Source organism: Pogona vitticeps, chromosome 6 (assembly GCF_051106095.1).
Source record: "Pogona vitticeps strain Pit_001003342236 chromosome 6, PviZW2.1, whole genome shotgun sequence".
Taxonomy (NCBI): Eukaryota; Metazoa; Chordata; class Lepidosauria; order Squamata; family Agamidae; genus Pogona; species Pogona vitticeps.
In genome coordinates, this window is record NC_135788.1 from 69,750,296 (window position 1) to 69,763,845 (window position 13,550).

The 13,550-nt window shown below is 41.5% G+C and overlaps 1 long non-coding RNA gene across 1 annotated transcript; it reads right to left on the bottom strand.

Moving 5' to 3' along the window:
* Positions 1-12,658: 12,658 nt before the first annotated feature.
* On the bottom strand, positions 12,659-13,538 carry LOC110084235 (uncharacterized). The gene is made up of 2 exons (XR_013537397.1): positions 13,407-13,538; positions 12,659-13,299 (listed from the first exon to the last, which is right to left on the bottom strand). It is a non-coding gene; the product is annotated as an uncharacterized LOC110084235 (long non-coding RNA).
* Positions 13,539-13,550: the final 12 nt, after the last annotated feature.

Sequence of the window (13,550 nt, forward strand, 5' to 3'; positions counted from 1 at the left end):
TGTACATGATTTATATGCTGTTGTGACTGACAGTTGTCTAAGAATTTCCTGCGTACAGTCACTGGTATTTTGTATAACTGTGACACCACCCTTGTCCGTTCTTTTTATAACTATGGATGGATCAGAGGAAAGGGATCTGAGGGCACACTGTTTTGCCTTACTCATATTTTTCCATGGGAATTTTGCTGATTTTTCTAGTTTCTCCAAATCTTTTAGAATCAGTTTATCAAAAGTTATGACAGCAGGGGACGGATTACCTGGGGGCATGAACAAAGATTTACTTCTAAAGTTAACTGTGTGTCCCCCAGAATATTCCTCTGACTTACCAAAGAAATGCCTCAATTTAACATTCCTAAAGAAATGACACAAATCTAGTTTCAGTTGAGCAGAATCATGTATGGGTGTAGGTACAAAAGATAGTCAAGTTCAAGTTTATTGTATTGTCTAAAAGCTTGATTAAGATACAAATATGATCAAGTAAAATCCTGATAAAATCACAGAAAGTTAGTCCCTTTTCTAAACCATTTCTCTCAACATCATTCAAAGGTCTGTTAGAAAGATTTATAACCGATTCATCCCCGTCTCTAGTGGGAACCTCCAGGCTGCTCTGCAGGCTGATAACAGGACACAGTGCGCCTGGATCCTTTCACACCATCACCTCATTTCGCTTCATTCTGACAAGCCGGTGGGAAAAACAGTTGTTGGCCCAAGACATGGTGCTACCTAAGGAGAAAGGAAAATATATATGATTTTTTAAAATGAAACTAATCCTCCCATGCGAGTTGATGAACTGAGGCTGGGACTACGGATTCATTTGCACCAACAAATCCTGTAGACTGGAAAAGTTAAGTTTTTACTACCATTTCCAGAAGCCCTGTTCCACTTACTGAAATGAATTGCACTGGCAACTGAATCTTGTTTTGATATTATCCAGTTTCTCACTCCCTGCCCCAACCCACTCCATTGGTCATTGGAATCATCTTCTTCGAGGTAGGGAGGCTGCCTGAGGGAAGCCCCAACCTCTCCCATTTTATATGCCCTTGGTCAGTTCATGGTTTGGCAGGCTAGCAGTTATCAGCTGCACTCACAATCTTGAGTGGAACAACTGGCCAGTATACATGAGAATCGTACTTCACTGTGACTGAAGCCACATGTACCATTTACATGGGAACAACTTTTATACAAAAGTCCTCCAAAAAGCAACAACTACAATGTTCTTAGTCAGGAAAAACATATTGACTTTGAGCCTGTCAAAATATGAATGCTAATCATGAGGGCTGCGAAAGGAATGGGAAGCAGGTATTTGTTATACCACTGAGAATTCTGGCCAAGGTAGGGTCCACTTGACATTATAAACCCTCATCTCCCAAGGGCAGGGAAACCCTTCACATGAAAACAAAACATTATGGTTGAAGCTGCATCCCACACACACATTACAGAAAATCAGACCATAGGTCAACACCCCCTCCTTTGTCAAAACATGGGCACATTGAGGCATGCTTCCAACTCAAGTAAGCATGCCATCAAAATCACACTAGCCTCATAGTCAACAAAAGAGTGGGAAAAGTTGTAATGGGATATAATCTTAAAAATGAGAGAATGATGTCAATACGAATCCAAGGCAGACCTTTCAACATCATAGTAATCCAAGTTTATGCACCAACCACCAATGCTGAGGAGACTGAAACTGAACAATTTTATGAAGATTTACAACACCTTCTAGAACTGACACCAAAGAAATATGTTCTCATTCTAGGGGATTGGAATGCTAAAGTAGGGAGTCAAGAGATAAAAGGAACAACAGGAACGTTTGGCCTTGGAGTTCAAAATGAAGCAGGGCACAGGCTAATAGAGTTTTGTCAAGAGAAGAAGCTGGTCATCACAAGCACTTTTTTTCAACAACACAAGAGGCGACTCTATACATGGAAATCACCAGATGGGCAATACCGCAATCAGATTGAATATATTCTCTGCAGCCAAAGATGGAGAAGCTCAATACAGTCAGAAAAAACAAGACCTGGAGCTGATTGTGGCTCTGATCCTCAGCTTCTCATAGCAAAATTCAAGCTTAAACTGAAGTGAGTAGGAAAAACCACTCTCTAGTCAGGTATAATCTAAACCAAATCCCTTATGAATACACAGTGGAAGTGAAGAACAGATTTAAGGAACCCGATTTGGTGGACAGAGTGCATGAAGAACTTTGGATAGAGGCTCGTAACATTGTACAGGAGGCAGCAACAAAAACCATCCCAAAGAAAAGGAAATGCAAAAAAGCAAAGTGTCTGTCCAACGAGGCCTTAGAAACAGCAGAGAAGAGAAAGGAAACAAAATGCAAGGGAGATAGGGAAAGTTACAGAAAATGGAATGCAGACTTCCAAAGAATAGCAAGGAGAGACAAGAGGGCCTTCTTAAAGGAACAGTGCAAAGAAATAGAGGAAAATAATAGAAAAGGGAAAACCAGAGATCTGTTTAGGAAAACTGGAGATATTAGAGGAACATTTTGTGCAAAGATTGACATGATAAAGGACAAAAATGTTAGGGACCTAACAGAAGCAGAAGACATCAAGAAGAGGTGTTAAGAATGCACAGAGGAATTATACCAGAAAGATTTGGATAACCTGGACAACCTAGAAAATGTGGTTGCTGACCTTGAGCCAGACATCCTGGAGAGTGAAGTCAAGTGGCCCTTAGAAAGCTTGGCTAACAACAACTGGCATTCCAGATGAACTATTTAAAATCTTAAAAGATGATGCTGTTAAGGTGCTACATTCAATATGCCAGCAAGTTTGCAAAACTCAACAGTGGCCAGAGGACTAGAAAATATCAGTCTACATCCCAGTCCCAAAGAAGGGCAGTGCCACAAAATGCTCCAACTACCGTACAATTGCACTCATTTCCCACACTAGCAAGGTTATGCTCAAAATCCTACAAGGTAGGCTTCAGCAATATGTGGACCGAGAACTCCCAGAAGTACAAGCTGGATTCCAAAGGGGCAGAGGAACTAGAGACCAAATTGCTAACATGTGCTGGATTATGGAGAAAGCCAGAGAGTTCCAGAAAAACATCTATTTCAGCTTCTTTGACTATGCAAAAGCCTTTGATTGTGTGGACAACAGCAAACTATGGCAAGTCCTTAAAGAAATGGGAGTGCCTGACCACCTTACCTATCTCCTGAGAAACCTATACGTGGGACAGGAAGCAACAGTTAGAACTGGATATGGAACAACTGATTGGTTGAAAATTGGGAAAGGAGTACGACAAGGCTGTGTATTTTCCCCTGGCTTATTTAACTTATATGCAGAATACATCATGTGAAAGGCTGGACTGGAGGAATCCCAAGCCAGAATTAAGACTGCTGGAAGAAATATCAACAACCTCAGATATGCAGATGATACCACTCTGACGGTAGATAGTAAGGAGAAATTGAAGAACCTCATAATGGTCTGAACCTCAACATCAAAAAACCTAAGATCATGGCCACTGGTCCCATCACCTCCTAGCAAATAGAAGGGGAAGATAGAGAGGCAGTGACGGATTTTACTTTCTTGGGCTCCATGATCACTGCAGATGGTAACAGCAGCCACAAAATTAAAAGACGCCTGCTTCTTGGGAGGAAAGCGATGATAAATCTCGACAGCATCTTAAAAAGCAGAGACATCACCTTGCCAGCAAAAGTCCGCATAGTTAAAGCTATGGTTTTTCCTGTAGTGATGTATGGAAGTGAGAGCTGGACCATAAAGAAAGCTGACCGCCGAAGAATTGATGCCTTTGAATTGTGGTGCTGGAGGAGACTCTTGAGAGTCCCATGGACTGCAAGGAGAACAAACCTATCAGTTCTAAAGGAAATCAAACCTGAAGGACAGATCCTGAAGCTGAGGCTCCAATACTTTGGCCATCTCATGAGAAGAGAAGACTCCTTGGAAAAGACCTTGATGTTGGGAAAGTGTGAAGGCAAGAGGAGAAGGGGACAACAGAGGACGAGATGGTTGGACAGTGTCATCGAATTAACCAACATGAATTTGACACAACTCTGGGAAGCAGTGGAAGATAGGAGGGCCTGGTGTGCTTTGGTCCTTGGGGTCACAAAGAGTCGGACACGACAAAACGACGAAACAACAACGACCCACTCACTTTGAAGTTTGTTGCCAGTGGTGCAGAAGAACTGAAATGAAAAAACATGGTGTTATAAGTCTACAGAAAGCAGATTTGTAGAAGAGTGCTATCCACAGCTACATACTCTTTATTAATCCATTAATCCAGTTCACAGTTTGTGGGAAAGCTTTGGTTGTATTTAATGGGAGTCCTTGATAACTGGAGGGGACTGGAAGTTCAAACCTCCACTGTATCTTGTGTATCAACATATGACTGTATGCATATATAGGCTCTGGTTCAACCAGAGAGGTAACCTTTCATTCGTGCATTTCAATCCCAAACCTCTGTTAATTTCTTCCCATCACTTAATCATGCCATAGCTTTAACATTAAACACCAAAAGCCTGATGAAATAAGCTGCTCCTCCAACCCATGAGTCACCATAATGGACTATTTTATCAAGAACTCATAAAACTTTTAGCACCATTCCTTGTTTTCCACTTGAACTTATTCCATCAATTGCATAAGTGGAATTGTTCCAAATTGTAATGAGAGACCATCAAAAGAGTCACTGCAACTCACAGGCCAAGAGGCCTGAACTGTTACTAGTGGAAACTCTGCTCTTTTTACAGATGCAGACTGGACTTTTGGCCTTGTGTTTCTGAGCTATTAGTCCTTGATTTCATCCCTCAGGCTCGTTTCTCTGTGTTTTTGTCTTAAACTTTTCACTTTTTATGAAGCAAACCTTCAATTGTGTATAAATGCTATCTATCTTGGCCTCTGTGTTGTTGAATTTCTTAAATTAAAAATCAAATCAGTAGCTATCAAAGGACAAAGCAAAGATTTTGCTACTACAAACTTCCTCTTTCACAATCACTGTTCAGTGCCCTGGATGATGTTTGAGAAGTATTGTCATCTAACTCTCTTGTGTCATTTACATATTAACATGGTTTAATAAAGGAACAAATATAGAATTTCAGAAATGTCTCAAGAAGCTTCAAAACCCAACAACATGTAAATTTATTTAAGATAACAGTTACAGAAGTGAAAATTACGGCTTGTATAACTTTGTCTTATGTAATGCTTAGTTAGATCCTAAGGTCTTTTAAAGTAAAAACACCAAAAGCGCCAGCCCTACAATGAGGCAGAGTGGGGCAGTTATCTCAGGCAGCAGTGTCAACCTCCCAGTTTACTCTTGGATAAAATGGCTGACATGCAATCTGTCCTGATACCTCTGGTATATTGGAGGAAATTTTTCTATCACTTGTGTTGAAACAAGACAGAACAGCCAATCCAGTAGACATCCATACATGAAATGTGGAGTTGGCACCCTCTTGACCTTTGCCAGAACCAGGAAATATCACCAATTGTCAGATTTTAGCAACGGGCCTTCTGCAAAAGGTTCAGTGACTCTGCTATCCCCTTAAGCTATAAAATAATCACATTTAGAAGGAAAGTCAATATGAAGTGATCAGGCAAATTCCACAAATGACAATGTTAGCCATTAAAGAAGGCCCCTGCCAAATACATTGACTCTGGTAGCACAAAAGCACAGAGGCTTCCCACTGAAATCCCCAGACACTGGCCAATTGCAAAAAGGCTTTCTGATCTAATTAAAGAAAGGGGGAATTGATGCTCAGACAGTGTAGATAAGAGAGTACATGGGGGAAGACATTTTGACAAGGAATACAGAAGGTTGTGAGGCTTGCACATAGCTCAATGGCTACAAGAATTCTAGCGAAAACATATTGATGGCAAACAGAAAAATAACACCCTTGTGTATGCTCTGTAAGAATTGTTATTTAATTTTTAAGGTTTAAACATGGCAAAGCAGCTACCATGTTCTCAAGACTCACAAAGAGAGTATGGCTCAATAAGAAGCTGGCAACATATACCAAGATCCAGGTCTATACAGCCTGTGTCCTGAGTACACTCCTATACTGCAGTGAGTCCTGGACCCCTCATGCACGGCAGGAAAGAAAGCTGAACACGTTCCATATGCTTTGTCTCCAACGCATTTTTAGTATCACCTGGCAGGAAAAAGTTCCAAATAGAGTAGTCCTAGATCAAGTTGGAATTTTTAGCATACATACATTACTGAAACAGCAACGTCTACGTTGGCTTGAGCATGTTGTAAGAATAGCTGATGGTTGGACTCCAAAGGATCTCCTGTATGGAGAATTAGTGCAGGGACATCGCCCCAGAGGAAGACCACAGCTGCGATACAAAGATATCTGCAAGTGGGATCTGAAGGCCTTGGAAATGGATCTCAACAGATGGGAAACACTGACATCTGAGTATTCAGCCTGGAGGCAGGTGGTGCATCATGGCCTCTCCCAATTTGAAGAGACCCTTGTCCAGCAGTCCGAGGCAAAGAGGCAATCACGAAAGCAGCAAAATCAGGGAGCTAGATGGGGTACAGATTGTATTTGTATTAAACATAGCATCCAAACCAGAATCAAAGAACATAAAAGACACTGCAGACTAAAACAACCGGAAAAATCATCAGTATTGAACATGCCCTGAAACAAGCTGGTCATGAAATCCTATTTCAAAACACAGAAGTACTGAACAACACCAGCAATCATTATGTTAGACTACACAGTAAGCCATTGAAATCCACAAATACCAGCACAGCTTAAACAAAATAGAAGGAAGTCTAAAAATCAACAAAGCCTGGCTCCCAGCACTGAAAAATACAGCTTGCAAAAAGGTCAATGAACTCTACCCAGCCACAAGGACTTGTGATCACTGCACATAAAAGAATAGCTAACGACATCCATCAATCACAGCAACAAATTACCTCCCCCTTTATCACAACAAAACATCCATAACAAAAAACACCCTGATCACAGGAAACACCCAATCTCCTTAAAAGAACAAAAACTGATCCCACAGCTACAAATACTCAACAATCCCACACACTACACCAGAACACAGACAGAGTTCTAGCTCCTGCCCTCTGAAGATGCTGGCCACAGATACTGGCGAAACTAGCTATTCTGTGACCTGGCAGGGTGGCTCATCGTCCCACCTCCTGCCAGGAGTGGCTAGTCGACTGTGAGCTCTGAAGCAATAGGAAAGGAGCATGGAGCCTGCGGCAGCAGTAGAAGGGTGAGTGTACACTCCGGCCCCAGGAGGCCAGACCCTCATTATGTCCACCTGTGCAGGGGTATTTGTATTTGTGTACAAATACCCACATCTCTAGTCATGGGTCAACCCCTATGCAGCAAACCCTCAGGTCTGTGGGAACAAACACATGGGATGGGAGGCAAAAGGCAATGGCAAAACCGAAAGGGCACTTGCAGACATGGGCTGTGGGAAGACTTTAGTTGGATTAGCTAGAGACACTAAACAATTGATTAGCTAGAGACACTAAACAATTTTTTTTAAAAAAAGCATTCTTCAGGTATGTGCAAAGCAAAAGACAAAAGAAGCAATGGCTCAGCTACTCAATGGAAATGGAAAAGCGATAACAGAGGACAAAGAAAAGGCAAAGGTGCTCAATTCCTATTTTAGCTCAGTCTTTTCCCATAGGACAGACTATGAACCTCTAGACAAATGTGAAGTGCAAATGGAGGGGACAGGATTGCAGCTGGAGATTGATAAACAAATAGTCAAGGAATACCTTACCACCTTGAATGACTTCAGATCTTATGGACCGGATGAACTGGATCTGGGATTACTGAAGGAAATGGCTGAAGAACTCTCAGAACTGCTGTCCATTCTTTTCTTGAAATCATGGGAAACAGGTGAGGTGCCAGATGATTGGAGAAAGGCTAATTTTGTCCCTATCTTCAAAAAGAAAGAGAGAAAAAGAGGAACCTGGGAACTACAGACCAGTCAGCCTGATGTCAATCACAGGGGAAATTCTGGAACAAATGATAAAACATTCACTATGCAAGCACCTAAAAACCAATGCAGTAATAACTAGAAACAAACACAGATTTGTCAAGAACAAATCCTGCCAGACAAATCTTATCTCATTTTTTGATCTGGTAACCTCCTTGATAGACAGAGAAAATGCTATAGATGATATTTTGACTTCAGCAAAGCTTTTGACAAAGCGCCCCATGATATCCTGATTAGCAAGCTAACTAGCTGTGGGATGGATAGATAGAATATCAGGTGGAGACACAGTTGGCTACAGAATCATACTCAGAGGGTGATGATTAATGACTCCTTCTCTAACTGGGAGGAGATAACAAGTGGGGTATCCCAAGGCTCAGTCTTGGGTCCAGTGCTCTTCAACATTTTTCTTAATGACTTGGATGAGAGAGTGCAGGGAATGCTCATCAAATTTGCGGATGACACAAAATTGGGTGGAATAGCTACAGTAATACCCTGTAAGACAGAAATAAAATTAAAAATGATCTTGATAAGCTGGAGCACTGGGCTGAAAACAACAGAATTAAATTCATCAGGGATAAGCGCAAAGTGCTGCACCTTGCGAGGGGACAAATCCACAGTTACAAGATGGGAGATACTTGGCTCAGCAATACTACAAGCGAGAACGATCTTGGAATTGTAGATCACAAGCTGAATTTGAGCCCAAACTGTGATGTGGCTACAAAAAAGGCAAATGTGATTTTAGGCTGCATTACCAGAAGCATAGTATCTAAGTACCATGAGGTACTAGTTCCCCTCTATTCAGCACTTAGAGTATTGTGTCTAGTTCTAGACATCACACTTCAAGAAGGATACTGACAAATTGGAACAAGTTTCGGGGGGGGCAACAAGGATGATCAGGGGACTGGAAACCAAGCCTTGTGAGGAAAGACTGAAAGAATTGGGGATGTTTAACCTTGAGAAAAGAAGACAGAGGGGTGATATGATAACAGTTTTCAAAAGTTTGAAAGGCAGGGTCTGTTCTTGATCATCCCAGAGTGCATGACAAAGAATGGGCTCAAGTTACAGGAAGCCAGATTTTGGTTGAATATCAGGAAAAACATCCTAACTGTTAGAGCAGTACAACAGTGGAACCAATTACCTTAGGAGGCGGTGAGTGCCATTCAAGACAAACTTAGACAACTACCTGGCAGATATCCTTTGACTTGGATTCCTGCATTGAGCAAATTAAGAGATCAACATAGGCATTTGTTGTTGTGCACCAGTAGAGTCATTGCAAATGCTTATGCCAATTTTGTTAACTTAATGTAATTTGCCACTGAAATGAGATCCTCTAACCATAAGAAATGCTGGGGAGATTATTGTAATTGCTCAGTCCTCATGTTTAGTGTGATTCTGTTTTACAGAAAAAGCACAGCATGGAGTTATTGGGCCAAATTTTACATGGAAGAAGATGGAGGCTTTTAAAGTATTGCAGACCTTTCATCAAGCACAACAAGAGGGACTGCTTCTGTCAGAACAGATACCTAACAGCTGTTGGATACATAAACGAAGCTCCCACTCACAGGCCAGTCTTAACTGCTCAGGCATAAGTGACCTAAGGGACAGCCTTACTTGGGTACTTCATATCCTTCCCTTAAGAAGCTACTTACACACTTGCTGGTGTAGATATTGCCCCTCCTGCCATGGTAAGTGTGATCCATTACCTCTACATTTCAAATGCTCATAGGTACATCCCATTGGTGACTTATGTGCACAGATTCTCACTACAGCACTCTCTTTCTCCTAGGATTAGATAAAGACAATGTGATCATTCAGTGGAGTTAGGGTAAAATTTAGAAAAACAAGCACTTGTGACGACAATCCACGTAGTCTCAAAGAGATTCCAGAAGGTCAGGCAGCTGTGTTGACCCATATGAACAATCCAATATTAGCAGTCTTCATCCCCACCAGGAACAGGTGCTTTGTCAGCCTAATGGCTATGAATTGCCCTTTCAGGACCAAGCCACCCCAAAATTCTTTGCATTGCAACAATAACATATTGTGGTAGGAAAGACCTCCTCCAGATAACTGTAGGTATTGCAACTAAGCTCAGAGAGAAGTTGGAAAAGCTGGTAAATTACAGCTTTCGAAACATTCCAGCACTTAAACATTGTGAGCCCTGACGTCACTACACTATTGATCACATCATGAATCAGAATGGCTTACCAAAAAGATTGGCTTTACAATGCAGCTTTCAAATATCACAGGGGGAATTTGTCAGACACTTGCTGTTGATTACCTAACTTTTCTGTGTTTATTCTTGCACATATTAACTCCCATAAACCTCCTTGTGTGGATGGAAAATCAGATCAATAGCCACCAGTCACATAAACAAAGACATAAAACACTTCTGCCATGCCTCCCCAAGAAGCAGAAGTACATTTCAGGATGAGGCATGAGCATAGCGACTAGCATGTGGAGAATGTACATCATAAAAAAGAAATACGAGATCAGGGATCTAGGCCTCCCCCTGTTTGGAAATCTTTGATACCGGACTAAGTCAATATATGTACTGCCTTGATTTTAAATAATTCTGCCTTAGTACTTCTGCAGAGCTAGTAAATCTTTCTCTGATAGCTTATAACTTCCAGAATCCTAGATGCAGAAGATTCTGGGAGTTGTAGTCCGGTAAAGCAACTTGTCTATGCTTTGACCTTATGGGCCTCTCTTTGTCAAAGAGCCATTAGCAGGCACTGCACGTCCTGTCATATGAATCATGTTTTTCCAGCTTCCTCCTTTTCCCCACCCCACCCCCAACTCCATTAAAAGCAGTTGCTTGCCTCCTGGAATCTGACAGTGGGAAATAAAAAGCAGCATTCTCCCCCAGGGTAACTGGAGGAAGAACAGCAAATCGTGTCCCCATTCACTTAAGACGAAGTGCTTAATATTAAAAGCAAGCCAAACTAGTTTGCCATCTGAGGCAGAAAATGCTACAAATGTTCCCACAAAAAATATAAAATACTAGAAAAGTAAATCACTAACAATTTACTTCCTATTCATGAAACTTTAAATCTACTGGCTGCCTCACTTTCCCTAATGTAATGCCAGCTGTGCCCATTTTTTCTGCCCCAAAGTTCAAGGAACCTTAAAGTTCAGAAGATGCCCCAAACCCCAACCAAACCAACACCATCGCTGCCACCAGCAGCACATAAAATCCCTTTCTGTATGAGCATGCCTTGCACACATAGACTGTATGAGACCTTTTTGGATGACAGGCTGTTTGTTATGTGCTTATATCTCCTGATACAGTAATTGGGAACAGAGCAGGTTAGGAAGAAATAGAAACAGCCATTCTCTTGGCACAACTTGGAGGGATATGAAGGCTGGGAGTAACAAGGGAGGAGTTCCTATCACACAAAATTGATGTGGACTGTTAAGAATGAACCAGAGCCTAAACTTTAAAAGATGGGGGGGGGGGGGGAAGCATGGCCCTGGGTTGGCAGAGTAACCCATCCTAAAATAGTGGGGACAGCCCCTTCTCATTTAGACTGTGGGGTGTCAATGGATCAATAGAAGCTTAGTAGAATCTGGACTGCTTGGAAAGAATACCAATATAGAGGCGAAGACAATGGATAGTATTACCTAAATGAGAGATGATACAAAGAAGAGATTTTAACATACGAACAAATGTCATGCCTCCGACTTACAGTTGATCCATGATGTGATAATCAAAAAGTTATCTTGTGCTTTAAGTTCTGTGACTTTCACTGGAGGATCTCTAAGCACAGAATATCTGTCTCTTATGATCTGGCTATGGTCTCTCCAGCAGTCTTTATAGTCTGTGGGAACTGATACTTCATGCTTTGGAATATTTCAGTTTCTGCCCTAAAAAAATATTATAGCAAAGCAAATGGCATCAAAACTCTGGTTCATTAATGGGAAAATACAGAGTACACAAGTTTAAACATTTCTCTCCTTATCACAGCTCATTCTTTTTCCATTCTGTTCCAGTCCATTAAGGCAGGCCCAAGGAGCTGTCTGAAAAGTTATTGAGATCCCACAATATAAACAGAACACAGATCAACTATTTATAGGCAACATTTAAAATTCAGCCAAAGTACATTCCCTTCTTCACTTTCCATCCTTGTCAGCAAGTCTCCTAAATAAATCCTTCTGTTTGAAAAATGGCACAATATTTTAAGTTAATGCATTTCCCTTTCTTTCTTCAGTTGCTCCCTTTGCTGCATTAGTTACTTATACTAAGTAGGTATATATTTTTCTTGGTTTGGATGTGTTGTGGTATGTGTGTAGAATCAGAAAAGAAGAAAATCCATCCCATCCAAGTAAAATAAACACATGTACAGTGGCGCCTTGCATTACGACATTAATTCGTTCCAGCGAAATCACTGTAGAACGAAAATGTTGTAATGCGAAATAAAAAAGCCCATAGAAACGCATTAAAACCCAATTAATGCGTTCCTATGGGCTTGAAACTCACCGTCCAGCGGAGATCCTCCATAGCGCGGTCATTTTTGCTGCCTGTGCAGCAAGGAATCCATCCCAAAAAAGAGGAGGGAGCAGTTTTTTTTACCCGACGGCCATTTTGAAACCGCCGATCAGCTGGCCGAAAACCGTCATTTTATGAGAATCGGTTCCCGAAGCAGGGAACCGATCATCGCAAAGCGAAATTCGCCCCATTGAAACCATCATAAAGCGATCGCAAAAAGTTCAGTGCAATGGGATTTCGTTGTTGAACGGGGTGCTCGTTTTGTCAGGCACCACTTTACATGCTAAATCTCAAAATATTAGTCTAGAAGATGGCTGTTTTTCCAGACTGGTCTCATCATCTGAATCAACATGCATCAAGGTTCTTGTACCAAACACTTCATCTCCAGCAACATAGATGATCAAGGGCAGCCCTACCATTAAGCTGCACAAAGCAGTTATCACCAGTAGCAGCTTTTGAGTGTTATGAAAGAGCAACAAAGGATTGGTTATTTACTATATATTATGTAGTACTGTATTTTACAGCAGGGGTGGGGGACTGGGGCTCATGGGGTTTTCTTCCCCGTGTGCCAAAACAATGTGTCTGGTTTTCAGTGTCATGCATCCTGATTTGGGTTAGAGGGAGGCACCATTTGCTGCTCTGCCTCAGGTGGCAAAATGTCATGGTTCACTCCTGCATATTCTTACAATTCTTTTGGATAAGAAACTGTGTTGCAGGGCTGACGAGAGAGAGCTTGTTACCTTGTGCAATTAAAAAAGCATGTCCAAAGTCCACTGCAGTGCCATTGAACATGCTGGTTGATGGTGGCGGGTAGGACTTCCAAACTGCGAAGTTCATTGGAGAATTGAGCTTCCATCATCAGTTACGACTCTGAAAGAGATATTGGGCACATTTCTAGGATTCCTGTCTGCTTTATTGGCACCCGAAAAAATTTAGTGCTCCACAGGCTCCTTATGTTGCTTCTGCAATTCACTTACTACATCTTTGGCACTGATATCTTGCTTTTATCTTGCTATTCAATGATCTCGTGGCAGTTAACAAGACAATGGAATACTAACTCAAACAGTAGCACTGTAAGAATAAGAAAAACAGCAGACTACAGATAAAATACAACAGCTAAA